The sequence below is a fragment of the Phacochoerus africanus genome, chromosome 4 (assembly GCF_016906955.1).
Source record: "Phacochoerus africanus isolate WHEZ1 chromosome 4, ROS_Pafr_v1, whole genome shotgun sequence".
Classification (NCBI taxonomy): Eukaryota; Metazoa; Chordata; class Mammalia; order Artiodactyla; family Suidae; genus Phacochoerus; species Phacochoerus africanus.
This window is the reverse complement of record NC_062547.1, coordinates 39,151,562-39,167,393: the sequence shown is the minus strand read 5'-3', so window position 1 is coordinate 39,167,393 and position 15,832 is coordinate 39,151,562.

Sequence of the window (15,832 nt, the reverse complement as noted above, 5' to 3'; positions counted from 1 at the left end):
TGTTCTAAGAACTTGTGAGGTAGGTAGCATTATTATCCACATTTTTCAAAGGAGGAAACTGAGACACAATGAGGTTAATGAATGTGCTCAAAGTCCTAACACTAGTTAAATACTGAAGGTAGGATTCGAGCCCAAACAGTCTGGCTCTAGTGAGCATGTTCTTGAACTCTGATTTCACAGCATCACTATAAGCATTAAACATGATATAAAAAGAAGCCAGCAGATTTTTAAACTTTGCACATTATAGATATTCCATATTAGTTCTCTTTTCTTATCCCTTTCTGTTTCTATGCTGATTTTCTAGTTCTACAATTCCTTATTATTTAATTCTATCTATTTACCTATGTAACCTATCATCTATCTATGTATTACCATAAAGTCATATGTACTATATCATACAGAAATATTGCCAGTGCAGGAAAGGTTTTTGTGTTGATGGGCTAATACTTTTAGTAGAACAGCTGACCTTTTCTTCTGGTTTTTGGGACAGCTTCTAAGCCAGGTCTGGTGGCCATTGGGGGATGAAACTAGGGGCAGAGGCTCATTGGAGTAATTATATAAAACTCTACCTAACCAGAGCTCATAATTCGATGATTCAATGACCTTTCCTGAATGAATAGTGACAGCTGAGATGTGTTCCTTGGGCTGGAAACCAGAATGAAGTGTATAGAAATTCCAAACACTGGGAAAGTTTCTGGATTAGAGAATTTCTCTGAACTAGGCTGTGGAAGTATTAAGAGGTTCATGAAGCTACTCCTCTGAGATGATAGAGAATTAAATGGCACAACAATATGCAGAAAAAAGAAATTAGCAGTGATTTCGGCAGATTTGCGATTTAAAGAAGAGACAGTGACATGTATAATATGAACAGCCACTCTTCCAGGTCCTTGTCCTTCCTATGCTTGCTGACTGTCCATAACAGCCTTAGATGCCAGAGGAGTCACAGAATCCTTCTCTACATAATGCTCCTCATAACATTCTATGGAAGTTCCTGTAAAAGTTGTATTCATCCCTAAGTGTTGTTAGAATGAAGTACAATACTTGCTCTATGCTTATGAGAATCAGGTACTTGGGGAACATGGTGATGTACTGCAGTTTTTGAATTTCTTTTCCTTTAATTTTTGATTGAGGTGTATTTGACAAAACCTTACATTAGTTTCAGGTATAGGACATAATGATGCTATATTTGTATACATTCCAAATAAGCCTAGTTAACAGCACCATACACAGTTGCAACAAAACTTTTGGGTTGAGAAACATGTACTTCAGGGTCATGGTGATGTATTATTGAGTTGTTATACTTCCTTCAAATTCTGTATTCTATTCTTTATAAGTCCCTTAAACGTGAGGGCTTTTTTCTGTGGTACTTTATGCCTGGATCTCCTGAAAACTTCTCTGCAGAGGCCTAAGAAATGTCCTCTTCCTTTGCACTGGGGTCTGAGCTATGCATCACAGAGGGTCCCTCTTTCATCAGTTCTTCACGCCATTGATGTAACCTACAGTGTATTTACAATTATGACACATTCAGTGATGGTTATCATTGAGAACTGATCTATGGGTTTTCGAAAAAAATGTCCTGAATATGAATTCTGCCTCAATTTACTAACTGTGGTAGCTCAAAAAAGAAAAAAAAATTCTTGTGCTTTTATTTCCTTATCTGTAGAATGAGAATGCTGGTAGATTTATCTTACCATGTTTTGAGGAAGAAATAAATAATATATGTAAAATGCTTACGACAGTACCTGGAACAGAGTAACAGTCCAATACAGATTCCATTGCTAAACTAGCAGTATTAGCTCATTAACTCTGCAGTAAAACTGTCTGGAGTCATATCCAAGCTTGGGCTCTTATTGGTGTATAAACTTGGCATGTTATCTAATCTGGTCAAAGCCTTAGTTTGCTTAGCTGTTAAATGGGAACAATAGCATATGCTTTTAAGTCATTTCACAGGATTAAATTACATATTTGATGTAAAAATGTTCAGTGAAACTTCAGGCACAAGACAAACCATTGATATTTTGGATGGATTTTGTGATAATGTGATGGTGATAACATTAGGGCATTGACTAGAAAGAACCTGAAACTCCATTCCCTTTTGCTCTTGACTGGGTCAGAATTAGAGGAGGATTAGGGAAATCAATAAAACATTGTGTTAGACATCTTTGGGAAAATACTGGATGAGTATACAAATAGATTCTAATTTTATACCAAACATAAGCATCTCCAAAATTCTGATATTCTTCCATATTCTTTGAAATTACCCAAGGATGTTGATAGGGCCAAGGCAACTCAATAAAGGAGGATGGGTCCTTTAAGCTAAATCCTCTATATCCTAAACTGTCGGAAAATAGGAGAAAAACCTCAGCACCCAAATAACTTATAGAAAGGAGTAAAAGAAGCTGTGCTAATACCACAGACAATACCTTAGATACCTCTAATGTGTTCTCGTGTTGCTTGATAAGACTCTGACCTTAGAACTTTTCACTTTCCCCTGGACTCTTCTGAATTTAACCTTTCCAGATTTTAACAGCACAATTATATGCAGGAAATTATATTTGCTTAGGTGCTCCCAATCTTTCTAGACTTGTAGTCTTTTCACATATTAAATTCCTTATCTATAACCTCATTTTGAAATTATTTATTCCCTTATATTTTGGGAATATAAAATATATTTAAATGAACAACATTTTCAACATTGACAAGAAGCTTATCCAGTGGACACTACCATTGCTGCAAATAAGCTAGCTTCCTTATCTTTTCAGATAACATATTTGGCTGGGTTAATGTTCTTATTTTCTCATTATGAGACACTCATGAAGATAACACAGATGTGTAATAAAGAGATAAATATTTTTTCTGTTTCAATTTTATAACAGTTTTCTCCCTTTCACTATACCCTCTCACCCCCACACACACTTATTAGGGCCCTTAGAGAATGTCTATGAATCAACAACCATGGCATTGTTGTTGAAATAATAAACATAAAGAAATAAATCACTCTCCTAAAGAGTAGTCATCTTGGGAAAAAAAAAGAGATCTTGTTAAATAATGTAATACCATCTATGTAACCTATGTTGAAAGATTCAACAGAGTGAAAACTATCCTGTTGCATGAACTTGGGTGACACATCTGATCTCTCTGTGACACTGGATGTAGAAAGGCGAAAAAAATCTTGGCTTTATACTGAAGGTATATTATACATTTAAGGAGTTATATATTTAATAATTATAGGTTATAACAGTTTATAATAATTATAGGTTTACAGATTTATAGGTTTAATATATTTATAACATATTTGACCAATCAGAACACTCTAGATGAATAGAGAACTGTTACTAATATATTCTCACTATATCTTCATAATCATTAACTGGAGAAAAACTTGATGATACTGGTTTTAAATTTTAGCAAGATAGGTTTATATGTAGGTAAAAATGCCTGATATTCAATCCAATAACATTAAACCTCTGGTGATTTCTGGAATCCTCTTCCAACAAGCCACTTGCTATAGACCAACCATTACTCAACACATTTTGCTTGTATTTTATCCTTGTAAAAGGCTGGTTAGATAAATATTATATTATCCCCCTTTTATTGATAAGGAAACTAGACTGCATGTTTGTTCAAAAGGAACGCTCAAAGTTTCAGAGTTAGGGTCCTACTGTATAGCACAGGGAAATATATTCAGTCTCTTGGGACATACCATGATGGACGATAATATAAGGGAATGCATATACACACACACACACACACATATATATATACACACACACACACTGGGTCACTTTGCTGTACTGCAGAGTTTGGTACAACACCACAAATAAACTATACTTTAACAAAATAGTGAGAAAAAAAATTCAAAGTTAGAATATGAGCTGGACAGAGATACGGATCAATAGCCTTATTCCAGGAAAAAACAGACAACCAAATTTAATAGAGAAAACAATGGGCTCCACTGTGAATGCAATTACTCTAGGCTTATTCTCATATGGGAAGATTCTTGGCAACTCCCATTTAGGTAACTAAGAAATCTCAACTGAAAGCAATAATAACACAGGCATCCTTTTTATTCTCAATCCGTTTTGTTTAAGTTCACCCATCTTCTTGACTTCTTAAGAAAATAATTCAAACATGATTAAAATAAACTCTTCTGGGTAGTTCCTGTCATGGCTCAGGGGTTAATGAATCCGATTAGGAACCATGAGGTTGCGGTTCGATTCCTGGCCTTGCTCAGTGGGTTAAGGATCTGGCATTGCCATAAGCTGTGGTGTAGGTTGCAGAAGTGGCTCGGATCCCGCATTGCTGTGGCTCTGGCATAGGCTGGTGGCTACAGCTCAAATTAGACCACTAGCATGTGAACCTCCATATGCCACGGGTGCAGTCCTAGAAAGGACAAAATGGGACCTAATCAAACTGACAAGCTTTTGCACAGCAAAGGACACCAAAAAGAAAACAAAAAGACAACTTACAGAATGGGAGAAAATAGTTTCCAGTGATGCAACTGACAAGGGCCTAATCTCTAAAATATACAAGAAACTATACAACTCAACAGCAAAAAGCCAACAACCCAATGGAAAAATAGACAAAGGACCCGAGAGACATTTTTCCAAGGAAGATATACAGATGGCCAATAAGCACATGAAAAAATGCTCAACATTCAACATCCCTGATTATTAGAGAAATGCAAATAAAAGCTACCACGAGATAACCACCTCACACCTGTCAGAATGGCCATCATTAATAAGTCCACAAATAACAAAAGCTAGAGATGGTGTGGAGAAAAGGGAACCCTCCTGTACTGTTGGTGGGTGGGAATGTAAGCTGGTACAGCCACTATGGAGTACAGTATGGAGGTACCTTAGAAATCTATACATAGAACTACCATATGATCCAGCAATCCCACTCTTGTGCATATACCCAGACAAAACTTTCCTTAAAAAAGACACATGCACCTGCTTGTTCATTGCAGCTCTATTCACAATAGCCAAGATATGCGAACAACCCAAATGTCCATCGACAGACAACTGGATTAGGATTATGCGGTATATATACACATACTACCCAGCCATAAAAAAGAATGAAATAATGCCATTTGCGTGGATGGAACTAGAGACTCTCATACTGAGCAAAATAAGCCAGAAAGAGAAAGACAAATACCATATGATATCACTCATATATGATATCTAACATACAGCACAAATGAAACTTTTCACAGAAAATAAAATCATGGACTTGGAGAATAGACTTGTGGTTGCCCCAGGGGGCGGGGGAGGGAGACGGAGAGGGAGGGATTGGGAGTGTGGGGTCAATGGATGCAAACTATTGCTCATGGAATGGATTTACAATGAGATTCTGCTGTGTAGCACTGAAAAACTATGTCCAGATACAATGCAGCACGACAATAGGAGAAAAAATTATGTATACATGTATATGTAACTGGGACCCCAGGCTGTACAGTGGGAAAAAAAGTGTGTTGGGGGAAGTAACAATAAAAAATAAAGAAAAAACTGAATAAAAAGTAAAAAGTGGAAAAAAAAGGACAAAGACAAAAAAATTTAAAAATTTTAAAAATAAAAATAAACCCTTCTGAATCTTAAACTTGAAAAGTAAAGGGTTTATACCAATATCTCCATCTGCTTTGTTTTGTTTTTGGTCTGGAGTTATGCAGCTGACATTCTTTCTCTAAAACACAGGTTTTTGTTGTTTTTTTTTTTTTTTTAATCATAAGGACCATCTTCTGCACTCTAATTTGAAAAAAGAAGAAACTTAACCTAAAGATTGTGTTTACAAACAATCTTTCCTAAGGATAATTATACCCCATTTTGATTAGTGGTATAGAGAAAAGAAAGGCAAATAATGCATAGGTTCCTTCACCAGTATTTTTGATGTTTGATTGTTGGACTGGGAGCATACCCAGTAAGGTGTAATTATTTTTGTGCAGAGTTCTGGGGATTCTTCATCCAGCAGCCAGAGTAATTGCTGTAATATTAAATTTCAATCTTGACATTAACTCTCGAGTAAAAAATCTCTCAGGGCCCTGCATAAGTTATTAAACCAAAGGCCCCAAGAATGGTCTTTATGATTCTACACAATCTGTCTGCACACCTCAGTACTTATCTAATCTCATCTTCTATATTCTATGAATCATTCACTCTGCTCCTGTCCTCTTTGATCTTCCCTGTCTTCCCTGACATCTTCTCAATGAGCCTTTGCACATACAGTTTTTTTTTTCTGATTAAAAACTACCCCCCCCCACCGTGAAGATACCTCCTCCAAATCTTTGCTTAAATATCTTTTAAGTGATGCTTACTCTCATGACATGTTTCCTCTCTAGTATGCCTCTGTTTTTCTTCATAGCACTAAGATGACAGAGTCATAATCTGATATTTACCTTTTCTTTATTTTTTATCTTCTTACTCATATAAAGAGTCAGTCTTCCTGAAGGAAAAGAGGTTTGGTCCCTTATTTAATGATAAATTCTTATTACCTAGACCATTGTTTGTAAATAGATTCTCCACATACATTTGCTGAATATTCAAATGAATGAATTAAAGAATGAACAATGGTGATGTCAGCACAGATACTGGTAAAGGTATTGTGACACTGGGATCTTCTCTGAAACAAACTTGAGGCTATCCTACTAGAGATAACTTTAGTAAACGTGTTCGTGAACTATGGTTATTTTCTTTATATCATCAGGGTCACGAGAGGACCCAATGATGAGACAAATTTTGACATGCATATTGTCTTCATCTGTATATTACAGTCCTATCCCTTACCTCCCTTACTAGGTCAAATAAAGCAATAGTGTGAGCTATCCTCTCAAAAAAACAAAATTATACATGCCAATCTGTTCTTCCTATCACTGACATTTTGGACTTAGCAAAATACAAAGCTGGACCCCCAATAAGTTAAGCTTTTGGTGGTTTTCATTGGTTTTATGACAAAGACTAAATATTTAACAAGAGGCATAAGGTGCCTTAAATTCTGCCTTTTTCTAGACCCTTACTTTCTCGGTTTCTTTTCATATCACTCTGACAGTTGCCTTCTTGCTCTAGTCATGATTTCCCGTTGCTTAGATACAAACTGTTCCCTCCTACTGTATGCCTCTTGGATTGAAGGACCTAACTCAGCCTCTCCCTTCATCTAAACAGTTCCTATTTATTCCCCAGAATTTGGTGGCCCAGTCATCACTTCCTCATGGGAAATTTCTCCCACCTGTTGGCCAGATCCTCCTTGCTCTCACAAACATATCTCCTTTAGGGCCCCCATTGCAATTTGTAGTAATAATTTGATTATTAAATTTCTTTTTTGCTGGCTTTCAGCTTCATGGAAGCAGAGGTTATGTTTGTTCTCTAATTATGGCCCCACCCAGCATGGCATCTGGCCCACAGCAGTGTACAGGAGTGTGTTGAAGGGGTGAAGGAAATCAAACTCACAGGCCTTTACTACCAGTGACCACATGCAGAACCCTGTTCCTTCAGAGAATAAGGTTGACTATTTCAGGCTGATTTTGCATTTTAATAATTGTTGGGGTGTCATTTTTTTCTTCATCTATTTTTCTTCTAAGTTTTCTTGCATTTTGCTGTTGTTATTGAGAGGGAAGGTGTATGATCTTGAAAAGGTAGCTTATCCTGTATGAACCTAGTTCTTAATACATATGGAAAATTCACCTCATGAATTTGGAATGAATTTAATAAATATGTATGATGCAATGATTACGGTTTAAAATAATAAGAACAATAATAATCCAGCAATATTAATTTCAATATTTGAGAGCTTTCTATGTACTAGTAATTTATATAAATTATTTCATCCTTTAGAAAATCTATTAACAAATAAAATAATAGCTATAATTTATTGAGTACTTTCTTTGTGCCGGGACTTTCTTAAATTATTTCCTTTCAGAGGTAGATATTAATATTCTGAATTTGCTAAGAATGGACCTGAGACTTGGATATGTTAGAAAGTTTTTAAGGTCACACTAGTTTATCATTTTCAAGCTTACTGTTGAAAGTAAATTGGGCAATTCTAAGTTTCAATTTTTTTTATTACTCAAATGAATTTATCACATCTGTAGTTGTATAATGATCATAACAATCTGATTTCACAGGATTTCCATGCCATAACCCAAGCACATCCCCCCACCCCATAAACGGTCTCCTCTGGAGACCATAAGTTTTCCAATGTCTGTGAGTCAGCATCTGTTCTGCAAAGAAGTGCAGTCTGTCCTTTCTTCAGATTCCACATGTCACTGAAAGCATTTGATGTTGGTGTCTCATTGTATGGATGACTTTGCTTAGCATGATAAGTTCTAGGTCCATCCATGTTGCTAAAAATGCCGGTAGTTCATTCATTTTAATGGCTGAGTAATATTCCATTGTGTATATGTACCACACCTTCGTGATCCACTCCCCTGTCAATGGACATTTAGGTTGTTTCCATGTTTTGGCTATTGCAGATAGTGCTGCCATGAACAGTGGAGTACATGTGTCTTTGCGAGTCATGGTTTTCTCTGGATCGAGGCCCAGGAGTGGGATTGCTACATCAAATGGTAGTTCTACTTTTAGTTTTCTGAGGCATCTCCACACTGTTTCCCGGAGTGGTTGCACCAATTTACAATCCCACCAACAGTGTACTAGGGTTCCTTTTTCTCCACACCCTCTCCAGCACTGATTGTTTGTAGACTTTTGGATGATGGCCATTCTGGCTGGTGTCAGGTGGTACCTCAGAGTGGTTTTGATTTGCGTTTCTCTAATAATGAGTGATGTTGAACATCTTTTCATGTGTTTTTTGGCCATTCATGTGTCTTCTTTGGAGAACTGTTTAGATCTTCTGCCCATTTTTTGATGGGGTTGTTTGTTTTTTTGGTATGGAGCTGCAGAAGGTGTTTGTAAATTTTGGAGATGCATCCCTTGTCAGTTGATTCACTTGCAAAGGTTTTCTCCCATTCTGTGGGTTGTCTTTTCGTTTTGTTTAGGGTTTCCTTTGCTGTGCAGAAACTTTTAAGTTTGATTAGGTCCCATTTGTTTGTTTTTGTTTTTACTGTCATTGCTCTAAGAGGTGGATCTGAGAAGATGTCGCTGTCATTTTTGTCAGAGAGTGTTTGGCCTATGTTTTCCTCTAAGAGTTTTATAGTGTCTGGTCTTATACCTAGGTCTTTAATCCATTTGGAGTTTATTTTTGTGTATGGTGTTATAGAGTGTTCTAATTTCATTCTTTTCCATGTGGCTGTCCAGTTTTCCCAGCACCACTTATTGAACAAGCTGTCCATTCTCCAGTAAATATTCTTGCCTCCTTTGTCATACATGAGTTGGCTGTAGGTGCGTGGGTTTAATTCTGGGCTTTCTTTACTGCTCCACTGATGTATATTTATGTCTTTGTGCCAGTACCATGCAGTTTTGATGATTGATGCTTTGTCGTATAGTCTGAGGTCAGGGAGCCTGATTCCTCCGGCTCCATTTTTATTTTTCAGGATGTCTTTGGCTATTCTGGGTCTTTTGTGCTTCCAAACAAACTTTAAAATATTTTGTTTGAGTTCTGTGAAGAATGTCCTTGGTAATTTGATAGGGATGGCATTGAATGCATTAATTGCCTTGGGTAGTGTTGTCATTTTGATACTATTGACTCTTCCAATCCAAGAGCATGGTATATCTTTCCATATATGTGTGTCCTCTTTGATTTCTTTTATCAGTGTCTTATAGTTTTCCGAGTAGAGTTCTTTTGTCTCTTTAGGTAGGTTTACTCCTAGGTAATTTATTCTTTTGGATGTGATGATAAATGAGATTAATTCCCTAATTTCTCTTTCTGATCTTTCATTGTTAGTGTATAGAAATGCCATTGATTTCTGTGTATTAATTTTGTATCCTGTGACTTTGCCAAATTCAGTTTTCTGGTAGAGTCTTTAGGATTCTCTAGGTATAGTATCATGTCATCTGCAAATAGTGCTAGTTTCACTTCTTCCTTTCCAATTTGTATTCCTTTTATTTTTAACTTCTCTGATTGACTTGGCTAGGACTTCCAAAACTATGTTGATGAGTAGTGGCGAGAGAGCGGACCTCCTTGTCTTGTTCCTGTTCTCAGTGGGAATTCTTTCAGCTTTTCACCATTGAGAATGATGTTCGCTGTGGGTTTGTCATATATGGCCTTTATTATGTTGAGGTAGGTTCCCTCTATGCCCACTTTCTGAGGGGTTTTTATCAGAAATGGGTGTTGGATTTTGTCAAAGGCTATTTCTGCATTAATTGAGAGGATGATATGGTTTTTATTCTTCAGTTGGTTAATGTGGTGTATCACACTGATGGATTTGTGGATACTGAAGAACCCTTGCATCCCTGGGGTAAATCCCACTTGATGATGATGTATTGTTGGATGCGGTTTGCTAGTATTTTGTTGAGGATTTTTGCATCTATCTTCTTCAGTGAAATTGGCCTGCAGTTTTCTTTTTTTGTGGTGTCTTTGTCTGGTTTTGGTATCAGGGTGATGGTGACCTCATAGCATGACCTTGGGAGTATCCCTTCCTCTGCAATTTTTTGAAATAGTTTCAGAAGGAGAGGTGTCAGCTCTTCTCTAAACGTTTGATAGAATTCACCTGTGAAGCCATCTGGTCCTGGACTTTTGTTTGTTGGAAGTATTTTAATCACAGTTTCAATTTCAGTTCTTATGATGGGTCCATTCATCTTTTCTATTTCATCTTGGTTTAGTTTTGGAAGATTGTACTTTTCTAAGAATCTGTCCATTTCATGTAGGTTTTCCATTTTATTTGCATATAGTTGCAAATAGTAGTCTCTTATGATCCTTTGTATTTCTGTGATGTCCATTGTTACTTCTCCTTTTTCATTTCTAATTTTATTGATTTGAGTCCTCTCTCTTTTTTGCTTGATAAGTCTGGCTAAGGGTTTATCCATTTTGTTGATCTTTTCAAAGAACCAGCTTTTCGTTTCATTGATCTTTTCTATGGTTTTCTTTGTTTCCTTTTCATTGATTTCTGCTCTGATCTTTATAATTTCTTTCCATCTACTAACTTTAGGTCTTGTCTGCTTATTCTCTCTTGAGCTGCTTTAGCTGTAAAGTTAGCTTGTTTATTTGAGCTTTTTCTTATTTCCTGAGGTGGGCTTGTATTGCTATAAATTTCCCTCTTAGAACAGCTTTTGCTGCATCCCATAGGTTTTGGAGAGTCATATCTTCATTGTCACTTGCTGCTAGGTATTTTTTAATTTCCTCTTTGATTTCTTCAGTGATCCATTGGTTGTTTAGTAGCATGTTGTCTAGTCTTCATGTGCTTGTGTGTTTTGCAGATTTTTCCTTGTTGATTTCCAGTCATATAGTGTTGCGGTCAGAAAAGATGCTTGATATGATTTCAATTTTCTTAAAGTTACCGAGGTTGGATTTGTAACCCAGGATGTAATCAATCTTAGAGAATGTTCCATGTGCACTTGAGAAGAATGTGTATTCTTTTGCTTTTGGATGGAATGTCCTATAAATATCTATGAGGTCCATCTTGTTTAATGCATCATTCAGAGCCTGTGTTTCCTGATTGATTTTCTGTCTGGTTGATCTGTCCATTGCTGTAAGTGCTGTTAAAGTCTCCCACATGTATTGTGTTATTGTTGATTTGTCCTTTTAAGGTTGTTAGCAGTTGCCTTATATATTGTGGTGAACCTATCTTGGGTGCATAGATATTTAAAATTGTTATATCTTCTTCTTTTGATCATTATGTAATGACCTTCTTTGTCCCTTAAAATATTCTTCATTTTAAAGTCTATTTTGGGTGATATGAGTATTGCTACTCCAGATTTCTTCTGATCCCTGTTTGCGTGAAATATTTTCTTCCATCCTCTCACTTTCAATTTGCATGTTTCCATAGAAGTGAAGTGGGTCTCTTGAAGACAGCATATATATGGGTCTTCTTTTTGTATCCATTCAGCCAGTCTATGTCTTTTGGTGGGGGTGTTTAGTCCATTAACATTTAAGGTAATTATTGATGTGTATGGTCTTATTGCCATGTTATTAATTGCTTTGGATTTGTTTTTCTTGCTCTTTTTTCTTCCCTTCTTCTCTTGTTCCCTCTTCTGGTTTTATGACTATCTTTGGTGCTGTATCTGAGTTGATTTTTCTTTGTTTGTGTATCAATTGTAGATTTTTGTTTTGCAGTTATTCTGAAGTTTTGATATAAGAGTCTATATGTATATGAGATTAAGTTGTTGGTCTCTTATTGCAGATTCATCTCCAGTGTCCTGAATTTGTACCCACCTCTCTTCACAATATCTGATTTTGGTGGTATAATTGTGCATGGATGATTTCGTATCTTTACTGTATAGATACCTTTACTGGTGAGCCTTGTCATTTGTGGAATTTTTGTTCCCTGTTGCTGTCTTGTCTTTTCTGCCTAGAGAAGTTCCTTTAGTATTTGTTGTAAGGCTGGTTTAGTGTTGCTGAATTCCCTCAACTTTTGCTTATCTGTGAAGGTTTTGCTTTCTCCTTCAAATCTGAATGAGAGCCTTGATGGGTAAAGTAATCTTGGTTGGAGGTTTTTTCCTTTCATCATGTTAAGTATATCATGCCTCTCCCTTTTGGCTTGCAGAGTTTCTGCTGAAAAATATGCCAATAACCTTGTTGGGGTTCCCTTGTATGTTACTTGTTTCTTTTCCCTAGCTGCTTTCAAGATTTTCTCTTTGCCTTTAATTTTGGTCAGTTTGATTAATATGTGTCTCAGTATATTCCTCCTTGGGTTTATTTTATATGGTACTCGTTGTGCTTCCTGGATTTGAGTGAGTGGTTCCTTTCCCATGTGAGGGAAGTTTTCGGCTATTATCTCTTGGAATATTTTTGCTGTCCCCTTCTCTCTCTCTTCTCCTTCTGGCACCCCTATAATACAGATGTTGGTGCGTTTAATGTTGTCCTAGAGTTCTCTGAGACTCTCTTCATTTGTTTTCAATCTTTTTTCTCTTTTCCTTTCTGCATCCTCAATTTCCACTAATCTGTCCTCCACCTCGCTTAGTCATTCTTCTGCCTCCTGTATTCTGCTGTTAGCTGCTTCTAGTGAATTTTTTATTTCAGTTACTGTATTTTGCATCTCTTCTTGTTTAAGTGTTATATCTTGTATCTCTTTGGTCAGTGTTTCCTGGAAGTTATCTGTCTTTGCCTCCAGTTTATTTCCAATGTCTTGCATCATCTTCAGCATCAACAGCCTAAAGTCTTTTTCCTGGAGGCTGAGAATCTCCTGATCATTGAGCTGATTTTCTGGGGTTTTTCCCTTCTCCTTCATCTGAGTTATAGTTCTCTGTCTTTTCATTTTTATAGGTTTTTGGCATGGTGACCTTGTCACAGGTAATAGAGTTGTAGCCTCTCTTACATCTGGTGTCTGCCCCCTTGTGGCTGAAGTTGGTATAGGGGCTTGGTGTAGGCTTCCTGATGGGAGGGGCTGATGCCTGCCCACTGGTAGGTGGAGCCGATTCTAATCCCTCTGGTGGGTGGGGCTTAGTCTCTGGATGGGATTAGAGGCAGCTGTGTGCCTGAGGGGTCTTTAGGCAGCCTGTTTACTGAGGGTGGGGCTGTGATCCCACCTGGATTGTTGTTTGCCCTGGGGCTTCTCAGTGCTGACTGATGGGAGGGGCCATATTTTCCCAAAATGGCCACCTCCAGAGAAAGGCATGCTGCTGAATATCCCGGAGAGCTTTGCTTTCAATGTCCTTCCCTCACAACAAGCCACATTCACCCCTGTTTTCCCAGGATGTCCTCCAAGAACTACAGTCAGGTTTGACCCAGATTCCTATGGAGACTTTGCTTTGCCCTGGGACCTAGTGCATGTGAATGTCTGTGTGCGCCATTTAAGAATGGGCTCTCCATTTCCTCCAGTCCCATGGAGCTCCTGCGTACAAGCTCCACTGGCCTTCAATGCCAGATGCTCCAGGGGCTCTTTCTCCCAGTGCAAGATCCCCACACATGAGAGATTGTTATGGGGCTCAGAACTCTCATTCCTGTAGGTGAGTCTCTGTGCCAGTTAGTTTCCAGTCTGTGGGACTTCCCACCCAGTATGTATGGGGTTGTTTATATCATGAAATCACCCCTCCTACCTCTTGACATGACCTCCTCTTTTTCTTCTGGAGTAGCATATCTTTTTTAAGGTTTCCAGTCCATTTGGGTAAAGATTTCTTAGCCTTTAGTTGTGATTTTTGTTGTTTTTAGGAGAGAAGTTGAGCTTCAGTCCTATTCTGACATCTTAATCCCATCTAAGTTTTTTTGTAAACAAGAAAACAAAGAAATTAAATGATACGCAATGTTCAAGATTATGCAACTTGGATACTGTTAATGTAAAGCTCAAAGTGACCCTGGAGATGATTTAATTTAATGTCAAACTCCCATTTTACAAGTGTTGGAAATGAAATTAATTGATCTGACTCACTACATCATGAATACTTTGAAGACAGAAGAACTTTCTTTTTTATTCTTGGTGTCACATATAATTGCTGTACATAATGTAGGTGCTTAATAATATTTATGGAATGAATCTTTCAAGCCATCAATCAAGACAGAATCAAGATGAAGACAGATCTCTTGACCTCTAATATGAAACTCATTCTATGAAATATCATGTTAATAAGTCTAGGCTAGGTTCAGTTCAGTGTATTCCTTGTTAGTCAGCATCATTATTAGTAATAACAGTAGGATCATATCATTTCATGGGCAATGTTACCACCTCTACAATTATTGTAAGAGAATCTGAAGTTCCTCTTTTCGAATTTATTGCCAGTCACCTCTTTTTGCCATTGGTTTCCTCACAGATGCATCCTAGCACGAGGGATCCAAGACTCCTCTATAGGTCTCAGAAGGAGTATGGAGAAGACCTATTTATAAATCAGTTTAGGGGATGGCTCAGTTTCCCTGGTGGAAGAAGGTTGCTGCCATTCATGGAATCCCAAAAGTAAAATGCAAAATAAATGATATAAAATAAAATAGATGTAAGTGGGTGGGTGGTGATGGTACTAGTAAATCCCCACCATGTAATTAGTTGCTAAGTGATTAAAATGACTACACAGAGGGAGGGAAAAATTCAAACACAATTCCAGTGAAAAAGTGAAAGGGGTTGAGTTTTTTCAAACAAAAAAAGGGAGGAGGTAGAAAGCAGCCTAATTAACAGTGTAAGAAGGTATGGCTTGGCTTTATAACCGCAGTGCCAAGTGGTCCAATGCCTCCCAATTCTGCCATGGAGTGAAGGATATGAAATATATATTATAGCAGGAGATATTGACATATGAAGGAATTCCTATTATTGAAACCATTTCTTCCCTGAACTTGTACATGAGGAGCTGTTAGATATCTTCCTGTTGACAACTTTAAAGAGAGAGAGCCTCATAAGACTGGGATAATCAAAGGACTATCCTAATCAAAGAAAGGTCTCAACTCACTCACCTCAATGACCTGAGATGTTCCTCCTAGATCTAAGATTATGCATTTCAAAGCCTTTTATTTGTCTAAATCCTTGATGACATTTGCAGTATATCAGTTCAATCAAAGCAATAAGATACCTATTAGAATACTTTACTCAAGAAATCCCAGAAAGATCAACAGAACTATTGGGTTTGGTTGCATATAAATCCAAGTCTGGATTTACACTAAATAACCTAACAAACAAGGCTCTGACTATCACAGGGCAAAGGCATCAGTATATCTGGATTCAGGACCTATATTATGTATTGATAACCAGGTAATCCTTATAATTTTCAGGTTACTGCGAGATTCTACTAACCTAAAACATTTATCTATAGTTCTGTTATGGCCCCCCAAATTCCTGTTAGTCAAATATTCATTTCAATTAGTAAATTGCTATTTT